At 37.4% G+C, this 11,350-nt stretch overlaps 1 pseudogene; it reads right to left on the reverse strand.

The window, feature by feature from the left end:
* Positions 1-1,230: 1,230 nt before the first annotated feature.
* Positions 1,231-10,002, reverse strand: LOC101044147 (pumilio homolog 1 pseudogene; annotated as a pseudogene).
* Between the last annotated feature and the right edge of the window lie 1,348 nt (positions 10,003-11,350).

Consider the following 11,350-nt stretch of genomic DNA (forward strand, 5'->3'; position numbering starts at 1 on the left):
AAGGATTATAAATCATTCTACCATAAGGACACATGCACACGAATGTTCATTGCAGCACTGTTTACAATAGCAAAGACCTGGAACCAACCCAAATGCCCATCGATGATAGACTGGACAGGGAAAATGTGGTACATATACACCATGGAATATTACGCAGCCATCAAAAATGATGAGTCCGTGCCCTTTGTAGGGACATGGATGAACCTGGAAACCATCATTCTCAGCAAACTGACACAAGAACAGAAAATCAAACACCACATGTTCTCACTCATAGGCAGGTGTTGAACAATGAGAACACATGGTCATGGGGAGGGGAGCACTACACACTGGGGTCCGTTGAGGGGAAATGGGGGAGGGATGGGAGGTGGGGAGGTGGGGAGAGATAGCATGGGGAGAAATGACAGATACAGCTGAGGGGAAGGAAGGCAGCACATCACACTGCCATGTGTGTACCTATGCAACAATCTTGCATGTTCTTCACATGTACCCCAAAACCTAAAATGCAATTAAAAAAAAATTCAAACATTAAAAAAAAAAAAGAAAAAAAGAAAAACTACATATCTTGAGTTATCTCAATTTCTTCAAGGTTCAGTAAGATTTGAAGAATCACTTTTACTTTAAGTTTTAAAAATAAAAAGATCTGAAGAGTTTTGTCATAATCCCATTTGTTACCTGCATAGTTTTGTAGCTTAAGACGGGAGGGGGAGGGGGGAGAAAGTTACTCAAATCTAAACTATCTTTAGATGAACTATACTATCTTTAGATTAGGGGCATTAAAGAAGCCACATCCTGGAAAAAACATTCCAGACAGAGTTGGACAAATAATTCCATAGCTGTCTTCAAAACTGTCTATACATTTTAAGGAATTATTCAGTGCTTAAAAGAAAATCTTATTTATTTCTCAGTCCCTTAACAGCTTTAAGAAGAATTCTCAATTTTCCCATGCCTGCAATGGTTCTCTGTGTGATAGCACATGTAATGCCTAGGAGAGAAGCCTGGAAAGTTGTAAGACCAGGAGGTTATAAGCTCCATAATGTGTTCAGACATCCCATGGTATTTTCCTGCTGCTCCAATCAAGGTTGGTGTTCAGGGTCAGCCTACAGGATCATTTCTGAGATCAAAAGGCAAAAGAGAAGGAAAGAGCAATGCGATTACAATTTGTGCAAGAAGTTAAAAAGAGAAATTTATTCTTAAGCAAAATGATTTTACATGTATTCAGTTTTACAGAGTTTAAACAGATTTTTGGGGCAGATTAGCTATCACAGCCGTAATTGTCACACCCCTCTGTCTCTGTCTGAGGCCCTGGAAAAGAGAGTAACAGTAGGTTTAACATGGATTGCCAGTTTCTCATTCCTAAGTGAGGTATAATTGGTGCACAATTAACTGCAGTTATTTAAGGTATACAGTGTGACAATATTTGTCATGTGTTAAACACATGAAACTATTACTGAAAGTCAAGAATTAATATCTGTCACCCCAAAATGTTCCTGTTGCCCTCTGACAAGCCTTCTCTTCCAATCCTCTCTATCAACCCAGGCCATCACTGATCTCTGTCACTATGGATTGGTGTGTGCTTTCTGCCATTTTATGGAAATAGAGTCATAGGTATGTACTCTTGCTTGTCTGATTTCTTTCGCTTACCATAATTTTGTTGAGATTTATCTTTTGTAATCTATCACTAGTTCATTCATATTTATTGGTGAGTAGTTTTACATATTATGGATAAACCACAATTATATATTCACTAGTTAGTTGATGGACATTTGGATTGGTTTCAGTTTTGGGCTGTTATAAAGAAAGTGATTATGAATATCCATATACAAGTCTCTGTATAAACAGAAATTTTTTTTCTCTTGGGTAAATACCTAGGAGTAGGATGTCTGGAACAAGTGGTGGGTGTATATTTACCTTTTTTAAAAAACTGCCAAAATGTTTTTCTGAGTGGCTATACTGCAACTTTTAAAATTACCGTTAATAATGTATTTTTTAAAATCCCACTTTCCACACAACTTTATGAGCACTACATATGGTCATTCTTTTCAATTCTTGACATTTGAATAGATATGAGGTGATTTGTCATTGTGGTTTTGATTTGAATTTCTCTAATGAATAATGATGTTCACATGCATCTTTTCATGTGCTTATTTGTTGTCTGTATGTCTTCTTTGTTGAACTATTTCAAATCATTTTTCCATGTTTTTTAAATTGAGATATTCATTTTCTTATTGTATGGTTTGAGAATTATTTATGTATTCTGACTAAAGTCCTTCATCGATAAAAACTTTGAAAATAGTTTCCTCAGTTTGTGGCTTTTGATTCATATAATAGTGCCTTAAAGGTCAAAAGATTTCTTCCATGTTTTATTTTATAATTTTCTTGGTTTCAATCTTTACATCTAAATCTATGAACCATTTTCGGTTAATTTTTTAGTATAGTGCAAGGTAGGGATCAAAGTTTTTTTTTTTCACAAGTTGTCTATATATGAGCAGTTTATTTATAAAATCTGTTCTATTCCATTGTTCTATTTGTGTATCTTGACTCCAATACAATATTGTCTTGATTACTGTATCTTTATAAGCAGCCTCAAAATCAGGTTGCATTAATTCTCCGACTTTACTTTTCATTTCATTTTACAATTCAAAACAGTTTTGACCACTTAAGTCCTATGCATTTCTATATGAATTTTAGTATCAACTTACAATTTTTTTTTTTTTTTTGAGACAGGGTCTTGCTCTTGCTCTGTCACCCAGGATGGTGTGCAGTGGCGTGATCTCAGCTCACTGCAACCTCCACCCGCTGTGTTCAAGCAGTTATCCTGCCTCAGCCTCCCAAGTAAATAGAACTACAGGCATATGCCACCATGTCCAGCTAATTTTTATATTTTTAGTAGGGACCCGGTTTCACCAGGTTGACCAGCTGGTCTCTAACTCCTGACCTCAAATGAGCCACCCGCCTCTGCCTCCCAAAGTGCTGGGATTACAGGGATGAGCCACTGAACTCAGCCTACCAATTTTTATGCGAAGGAAAAACGAGCTTTTGTTTGAATAGGGTAAAATGTATAGATTAATTTTAGAGACTTGACATCTTAACAACATTGAGTCTTCTGACAACGAACTTGGTATAGCTGAATTTATTTATCCTTTAAAATTTTTCAGCATTTTTCTGTTATTTTCAGTAGAAGGGTCTTACATGTTTTGTTGATCAGATTTATCCCTAAGTATTTGATATTTTGCTGCTAATGTAAATCATATTTTAAAAATATAATTTCTGATTGTTCGTTGATAGTATAAGGAAGAAAATTTGTATAGTCGTATTCTATCCTTCAACTTTGCTTAACTTAGTACTACTAGCTTTATCAGCTTATTAGTTAATAATTAGTAGCATATCAATTTCTGATAGTTTCTTTTTTGTAGATTCCACAAAACTTCCTGCCATGTCATCTGAGGAAAATAAGCAATTTTATTTCTTTTCCAATTCATGTGTGTGTTTTCCTGTTTTCTTTTGGCTTTACTGCCTCAATTACAATGTTGAATAGAAATGGTAAGAGCTGACATCCTCGTCTCATTCCTGATTTCAAGGGGAAAGCATTCAGTCTTTCCACATTAAGTGTGACATTACCTGTAGGTTTTTTGTAAATTGCCTCAATCAAATTGAATAAGTTTCCTGCTACTTCGAGTTGGCTGAGAGTTATTTTCTTCTGATTATAAAGAGATAAGATCTTTTCTTTCTTAATTTCTTAATTTGGTGAACTGCAGTATTTGATTTTTAAATTTTTATTTTATTTTATTGTGGTGAGAATATAACATGAGATCTACTCTCCTAAGAGATTTTCAGTATAAAATAAAATATTGTTATCTATAGGCAGAATATTATACAGCAGCTCTCTAAAGCTAATTCATCTTGTATTAATGAAATTTTATACCCATTGGTAGGCAGTTCCTCATTTCCCTTTCACTCCTATCCTGGCAACCACCATTCCACTCTTTAATTCTATGATTTGTACTATTAATATTTTCAGTATATCAGATAAGCGAATTATACAGTAGTTGTCTTTCTGTGATTGGCTTATTTTACTTAGCATAATATCCTGAAGGTTTCTTTATGTTGTACATATTGCAGAATTTCTTTTTTTAAGGCTGAATAGTATTTCCATTGTGTGTCTGAACCACATTTTCTTTATGAATTTATCTGTTAATAGACATTGATATTGTTTCTACTATTATGAATATTATGAATAGTGCTGCAATGAAAATGGGAATGGTAATATTGCTTCAAGATCCTGATTTCAATTCTTTTGGATAAACACCCAGAAATAGGATTATTGGAGCAATATAATAGCTCTATTTTTAACTCTTTGAAGAACCTCCATGCTTTTCTCCCATAGTAAATGCACCATCATGTATTCCCACAAACAATGTACAAGGGTTCCATTTCTCCACATCCTTTCCAAACCCTGTCTTTTAAAAATATTAATCATCCTGACAGGTGTGAGGAAATATCTCATTGTGGTTTTGATTTATATTTTTCTGATGATTAGTGGCACTGAGCATCTTTTCCTATGCCTGTGGATATTTCTCTTTTTAGGAAAAATGTCTGTTCAAGTCCTTTGCTCATTTTAAAAATTAGATTGTTAGCTTTTTTGCCATTGAGTTGTTTGAGTTCCTAACGTATCTTGGAAATTAATCTTTTTCCCAATGTTTTCTTATAGAAGCTTTACAGTCTCCAGCTTTGCATTTAAGTTTTTAATCCATTTTGATTTCATTTTTGTGTATGATATAAGTCAAGGATCCAGTTCTACTCTTTTGCATGTAGATATCCAGTTTTCCCAGCAGCATTTGTTGAAGAGCTTGTCCTTTCTTGATTGTTCATTCTTAGCACCCATGTCAAAGATCAATGGACTGTATATACATAGATTTATTTCTGGGCTCCCTATTCTACTCCACTGGTCTTATATGTCTGTCTTTTTGCTGCTAACATATTATTTTAATTACTATAGCTTTGCAATATATTTTGAAATTAGGAAGTGATGCCTCTAGCTTTGCTTTTTCTTCTCAAGATTATTATGGCTACTCAGGGTATTTTGCAATTATATATGAATGTTAAAATTGGTTTTTTCTACCTCTGTAAAAATGCTATTAGGATTTTTTTTTTCAGATTCCAAAGTTCTGTATTTTTCAAAATAAAGATCACATATTGTTTAGAGACAATCTACACAAGAGTTACAAAAAATAGTTGCCCAGACATAAGCATACACAAGTTTGGTAATTATACACATATGGTTACAAGTGTGCTTGCAAAAAAGTTCATTGAAAATATACACAAGGCTCTGGAAATGTACACCATGTAGTGTTACAATTCTATATTCAAACAAGGAAAATTGACAGTATGTTACATTCACTTACAAGTAGACAAAATGCAAAATACAGTTCATCTTCTGTACAAAAGGGAAGGGCAACTCACACTTTACAAGGTGAGGGGGCTCTGATTGTAAGGAAAGCTTGGGCAGGGCTAGACTTTTGCACGTCCTTTTGACTGTCACAAAATCAAAACATTACTATTTTAGGATTAAAAAAACACTAGTGAGAACTGAATCTTGAATAACATTTAGAAAGACTCTCGCTATACTTGAGACTAGATGACAAATAAAACCAAGCTATTTTTTTCTTTTTAAACATTAACTAGGCTGTATAAAGAACATTTATTCCTTCAAAAGAAAAAAATTTACTTCTGGTTGAAATTACAATTTACAGTACATAACACTAAATGCTACGACTGTAAAAGGTGAGAATATACACTGAATGCACAGGGCTGGCTAATTCTCTTTTCTTACCAAAAAACATGTTTATGTTAATTCAAACTTCTCCACATTTACATTACAGGTATACAAATGTACAATTGTACAATCAAAGTATGTTCAACTACTAGAGTACATTATGGATAGAGATTAGACATCAAAACAAGAAAATACTACAAATTTGAATATATGCAAAGTCTACACCAAGTATACACTATATATTTATAGAAGCAGAGTTGGATTTTTTTTCCTCATGCTAAATAATCAGATTTTGCCTTTCAATGTTAATAGAAAAAAATCCAGTAGGCAGTAAATAATCACACGCACCCAGCCTCAAAAGACACTCTGGGTGCTCACATCTCCTCCTCAAAAACAGCCTTCTTCAGCATAATATCGTCTCCAAAAAAGACAATTTTTAGAATTTCATAAATTTAATGTCACAAACTGAAGCTTTAGCAACTCTGAAACCTTTTTCATTATATATATATATATATATATATATATATATATATATATGTATACGTATATGTATATGTATATGTGCATGTATATGTATATTTTTTTATAAACAGTGTTGGCCGGGAGTGGTGGCTCACGCCTGTAATCCCAACACTTTGGGAGGCCGAGGCCAGTGGATCACGAGGTCAAGAGATCGAGACCATTCTGGTCAACATGGTGAAACCCCGTCTCTACTAAAAATACAAAAAAAAAATTAGCTGGGCATGGTGGTGTACGCCTGTAGTCCCAGCTACTCAGGAGGCTGAGGCAGGAGAATTGCCTGAACCCAGGAGGCGGAGGTTGCGGTGAGCCGAGATCGCGCCATTGCACTCCAGCCTGGGTAACAAGAGCGAAACTCCGTTTCAAAAAAAAAAAAAAAGTGTTCAATGCCAGTTTGGGGTCATTTAACTAAAATTCAAACTTCTCAGGTTTTTTTGGTTTTGTTTGTTTTTTACTAAAATGAGGAAGTGGGGAAGAGCTATTTGCAAAACTTGCCAGCCAGGCAAATGAGCTAATAATCTTTTCTTTTCTTTTCTTTTCTTTTTTTTTAAGCTTTTTGTTGTTGTTGTTGTTGTTAAACCAACCACCCTGAAAGTTTCCACATGTGAACTATAGATACAACAGTGAACAAAATATGTGGCCTCCCATGCACACTGGTTACCTATGTACAAGTATCCTATACACCAGTAAAACAGCAGGGCAATTAGTCAATTAAAAAAAAAAATAGTACATGTTACGTGTAATAAAATTAAATTTACAAAGGCTTTCCACTCATGGATTTGATTCCGTTTTTGGAGGAGGGAGCAACCATTTGCCTGTATCAGACTCCACACTACAACATTTCCGGCTGCTGGCTGGATTTGCCAATGGGCCAGTGAGGTCAGTGGGAATGAGGGAAGAGCCGGTGACAGTGCCTCAGGTGATACCATTGGGGGGGCGCAGATGGGCCCTAAGTCAACGCCATTCTTCATGTAGTAACTCTCCAGCTTGGCCAGAGTGTGCTTGCCGTAGGTGTGCTTACCAAGAGTCGCGATGTGGGGCTGGATCTTATGCATGACGATCTTCCGCTGGCCTGGCTCTGCCACGTCAATCATCTTCTGGACCACGTAGTTGGCATACTGGTCCTTCATCATGGTGTATAAGGCACTGTGGGGACCGTCGTTCATGGTGCACACCTCGTCCATGAGCACAGCGCGCTCCATGCGTGAGGTGTGAGTAACACACTTCTCCACAACATTGCTTGCAAATTTGTGCTGACTCAATACAAACACATTGCCTCGGATTTCTGCTACAATTTCGCTTTTATCCTCAGGACGACCGTGCTCCAATACATGTTGGATTACATAATTTCCATATTGATCCTGTACAAGTTGTTCTGTGTGCTGGTGAAGCTCCTCTGAAACAGGGAGTGTCTGGTCAGGGAAACAGTGCTCCAGGAATCTCTGAATCACTCGGTAGCCCTAAGGATGTGTGGACAAGGCAAACACCCGTCCCTTAAAGGCATCTATGATAAATTGCAAAGACTGGGGCTGTACACATTCAATGCATTTCTGAACCACATGATTGCCATTCTTATCTTTCACACACTTCAAGACATGGCCATCTAGTTCCCGAACCATCTCATTAATTACCTGCTGGTCTGAAGGAATAAACTCAAGAGCTTTCTAGATAACATGGCAGCCATACATCGGTAGTGCCAGCGACAGGACATGGGCTCGAATCCGTTGCGCCAAAGCCAGCTTCTGTTCAAGGCTGCCAAATTCAAAGAACTCCTGAATGACGTGATTTCCAAACACGTCCACCATGAGTTGGCAAGCAGCCTGGAGGATTTCATCAAAGACAAGCTGGCATTCAGCTGGTGTGTGGCACGCTCCAATTTCAGCTGAATGAATCTGGACCCATGCTGGTATTGGGAAAATTCCATTATATGCCCAGCAATCTCCCACAGTTGTAAATTGGGGTACCGGTTGTTTTGAAAATCTTCCAAAAGCCTGCTCCTGCCAGAAGGTATGACATCAGACATTCCACATGGCAAACGACAGGAAGAGAAAAGAGTGCTGCTCGGGGTGAAGAGGCTGGAGGTGCTGCTCGCACTGCGGTACTTGGCTTCAGCGCCCGGAGCAGCAGAGATGTATCTTCCACTGCCCTTTGTGAGTCCTCCCAGGTTTAAGCTTGAAGAGGATGCATGTGAAGAGAGGGAAGGAGGTGGTGTCTGTGAATGTCCTGGTCCCTGACTAGGGAGAGGCATGCCCACGGGTCCAGGAGGGGAGGAAAAGCTAAGGCAGTTATAAAAACTGTGTCCAATGGGGGTCAAGCTGCTCGATGTCCTCTTACAAAGGTCACTGCTGTCAGTCAGGGAGTCATGGCCGGAGCCACTGCCAATGTTGGAGTTTGCAACTGCTGTTCCAAACCCTCCAAGGGCAGATCCCAGGGTGGCACCGAGAGAACTGCTACTTCTGAATCCCAAGGATGTGTTGGCAGGCTGGTCAGAGCCCTGGGAGAAGAGGGAGCTCTGTGAATTGCTATTCAGAGCGTTGTTGCCGTACAAAGAACTATTAGGATTTTTATGGAGATTGAATTGAATTTGTAGATTGCTTTGAGAAGTGTAAATATTAAGACTTCCAATCCATGAAGACAGTATGTCTTTCCATTTACTTGTGTCTTTTTAAATTTCTTAATGTTTTTAGTTTGCAATGTGTCTTTCACCTCCTTGGTAAAATTTATTCCTAAGCATTTGATTATTTTTGATAACATTGTAAATGGGATTGGCTTTCTAATTTTCTTTCAGAAAGTTTATTTTTGGTGAATAGAAATGTAATTGATTTTTACATTTTTTATTATACTATTTTGCTGAATTCATTTATTAATTCTAACAGTTTTTGTGGAGTCTTTAGAGAACTGCTTGAACTGGGACCCGGGAGGCAGAGGTTGCAGTGAGCCAAGATCATGCCACTTTACTCCAGCCTGGGCTACAGAGCAAGAGTTCATCTCAAAAAAAAAAAAAAAAATCAGTATTACTTCTTCTTAAATGTTTGATGTAATTCACTAGTGAAGCCACATGGGCCTGGCATTTCCTTTATGTGAAGGTTTTGTAACTACAAATTGTATTTTTCTAACAGATATAGGGCTATTCAGATTATGTATTGAGTGAGCTATGGTAGTTTGTGTATTTAAAGGAGTTCATCTATTTTATGACAATTATGGAAATCATTGACATGAAATTATATATAATATTTTCTTATGATTCTTTTAACATCTGTAAAACCTATAATCACGTCACCTTTCTCATTCCTGCTACTGGCATTTTTTTCTTCTACTTCCTGATTAATCTGCCTAGATTTATCAGCTTTCTGTTGATTTATGTTAACACGGTATGTATTTTTTAACCTGTTTGATTCTTTATATATGAAATGCATTCCTTGTAAGCAGCATTTTATTGGGTCTTCCTTAAAAAGTATATGACAATTCCTGACTTTTAATTGTGGTGTTTAAACCATTTACATTTAATATGATTATTTATATGGTTAGGTTTTAGTCTATAATTTTGATTTTTGTTATTCTAACTGTTCTTTTTTCCTTTTTTCTTCCATTTTGATCAAACATTTTTATTACATTTTATCTTCTTTTCTGGCTTATTAACTATGTAAACCAGAAGTAAAATTCTAAGCCCCTCACCAACTGAATGGATTTCTCCTCTCAGACAACGGCATTCCTAAGTTAACCTGAAAAATTAGTTCAGGTCATGAGTAGTAGTAGGGGGTCAGACATGCTACACTATATTTACCTTCCTTTGGAATTCAGGCATAGTTGACCAGCATTTAACATTAAAACAGGCTGGGCATGGTGGATCATGCCTGTAATCCCTGCACTTTGGGAGGCCGAGACAGGTGGATCATGAGGTCAAGAGATTGAGATCATCCTAGCCAACATGGTGAAACCCCATCTCTACTAAAAATACAAAAATTAGCTGGGCATGGTGGCACGTGCCTGTAGTCCCAGCTACTTGGGAGGCTGAGGCAGGAGAATCGCTTGAACCCAGGAGGCGGAGATTGCAATGAGCCAAGAGCCAAGATCACGCCATTGTACTCCAGCCTGGGCAAGAGAGTAAGACTCTGTCTCAAAAACAAAAGCAAAAACAACAACAACAAAAAAAAAACAGAGATCTTAAGACTGATGAAACAGAATAACAGAAACTTGGTAGCCATTAAGGTATCAACATGATGGAAAGCAAGCGCTAAAAGAAATACAAATACTTTACCTCAAAAGATATTTCTTTTTACTCTCCCTCTCTCTTTTTTTTTTTTTTTTTTTTTTTTTTGAGATGGAGTCTCACTCTCTTGCCCAGGCTGGAGTGTTACTTCACTGAAACCTCTGCCTCCCAGGTTCATGCAATTTTCTGCCTCAGCCTCCTGAGTAGCTGGGATTACAGGTGCCCACCACCACGCCTGGCTAATTTTTTTGTATTTTTTGTAGAGATGCAGTTTGACCATGTTGGCCAGGTTGGTCTCAAACTCCTGACCTCAAGTGATCTGCCTGCTTCAACCTCCCAAAGTGCTAGGATTACAGGCATGAATCAACATGCCCAGCCACATTTCTTAAACGTATTTGGAAATGTCCCTACAAAGCTGTCTTTTGTGGGAAAAATCTATATTCTATAGAACATCTCCTTTCATTTCCAGGTCTTCTTCCTGATCCAGGAGACAATGAACTGAGTCTGGAAACTTTTTAAGTCTGATAAGAAACATTTACCATCTATTCTTTCTGAAGCCTGCTACCTGGAGGCTTTACCTGCATAATAAAAACCTTGGTCTCCACAACCCCATATTTTAGCTCTTCTATTAATTCCAGATCTTTAAATAAATGCTTTCAACCCATTGCCAATCAGGAAATCTTTGAATCCACTTATGACCTAGAGGTCATAACCCCTCTCCTGTCGCCTCTCCCAGTTCACATTGCTCAACAACGAGTGTCAAATTGGTTGGATGAAGGGTGCAAAGTATTGTTCCTGGGTGCATCTGTGAGGGTGTTGCCAAAGAAGACTGACATTTGAGTCAGTGG

This window comes from Saimiri boliviensis, chromosome 2, assembly GCF_048565385.1.
Source record: "Saimiri boliviensis isolate mSaiBol1 chromosome 2, mSaiBol1.pri, whole genome shotgun sequence".
NCBI classification, from domain to species: Eukaryota; Metazoa; Chordata; class Mammalia; order Primates; family Cebidae; genus Saimiri; species Saimiri boliviensis.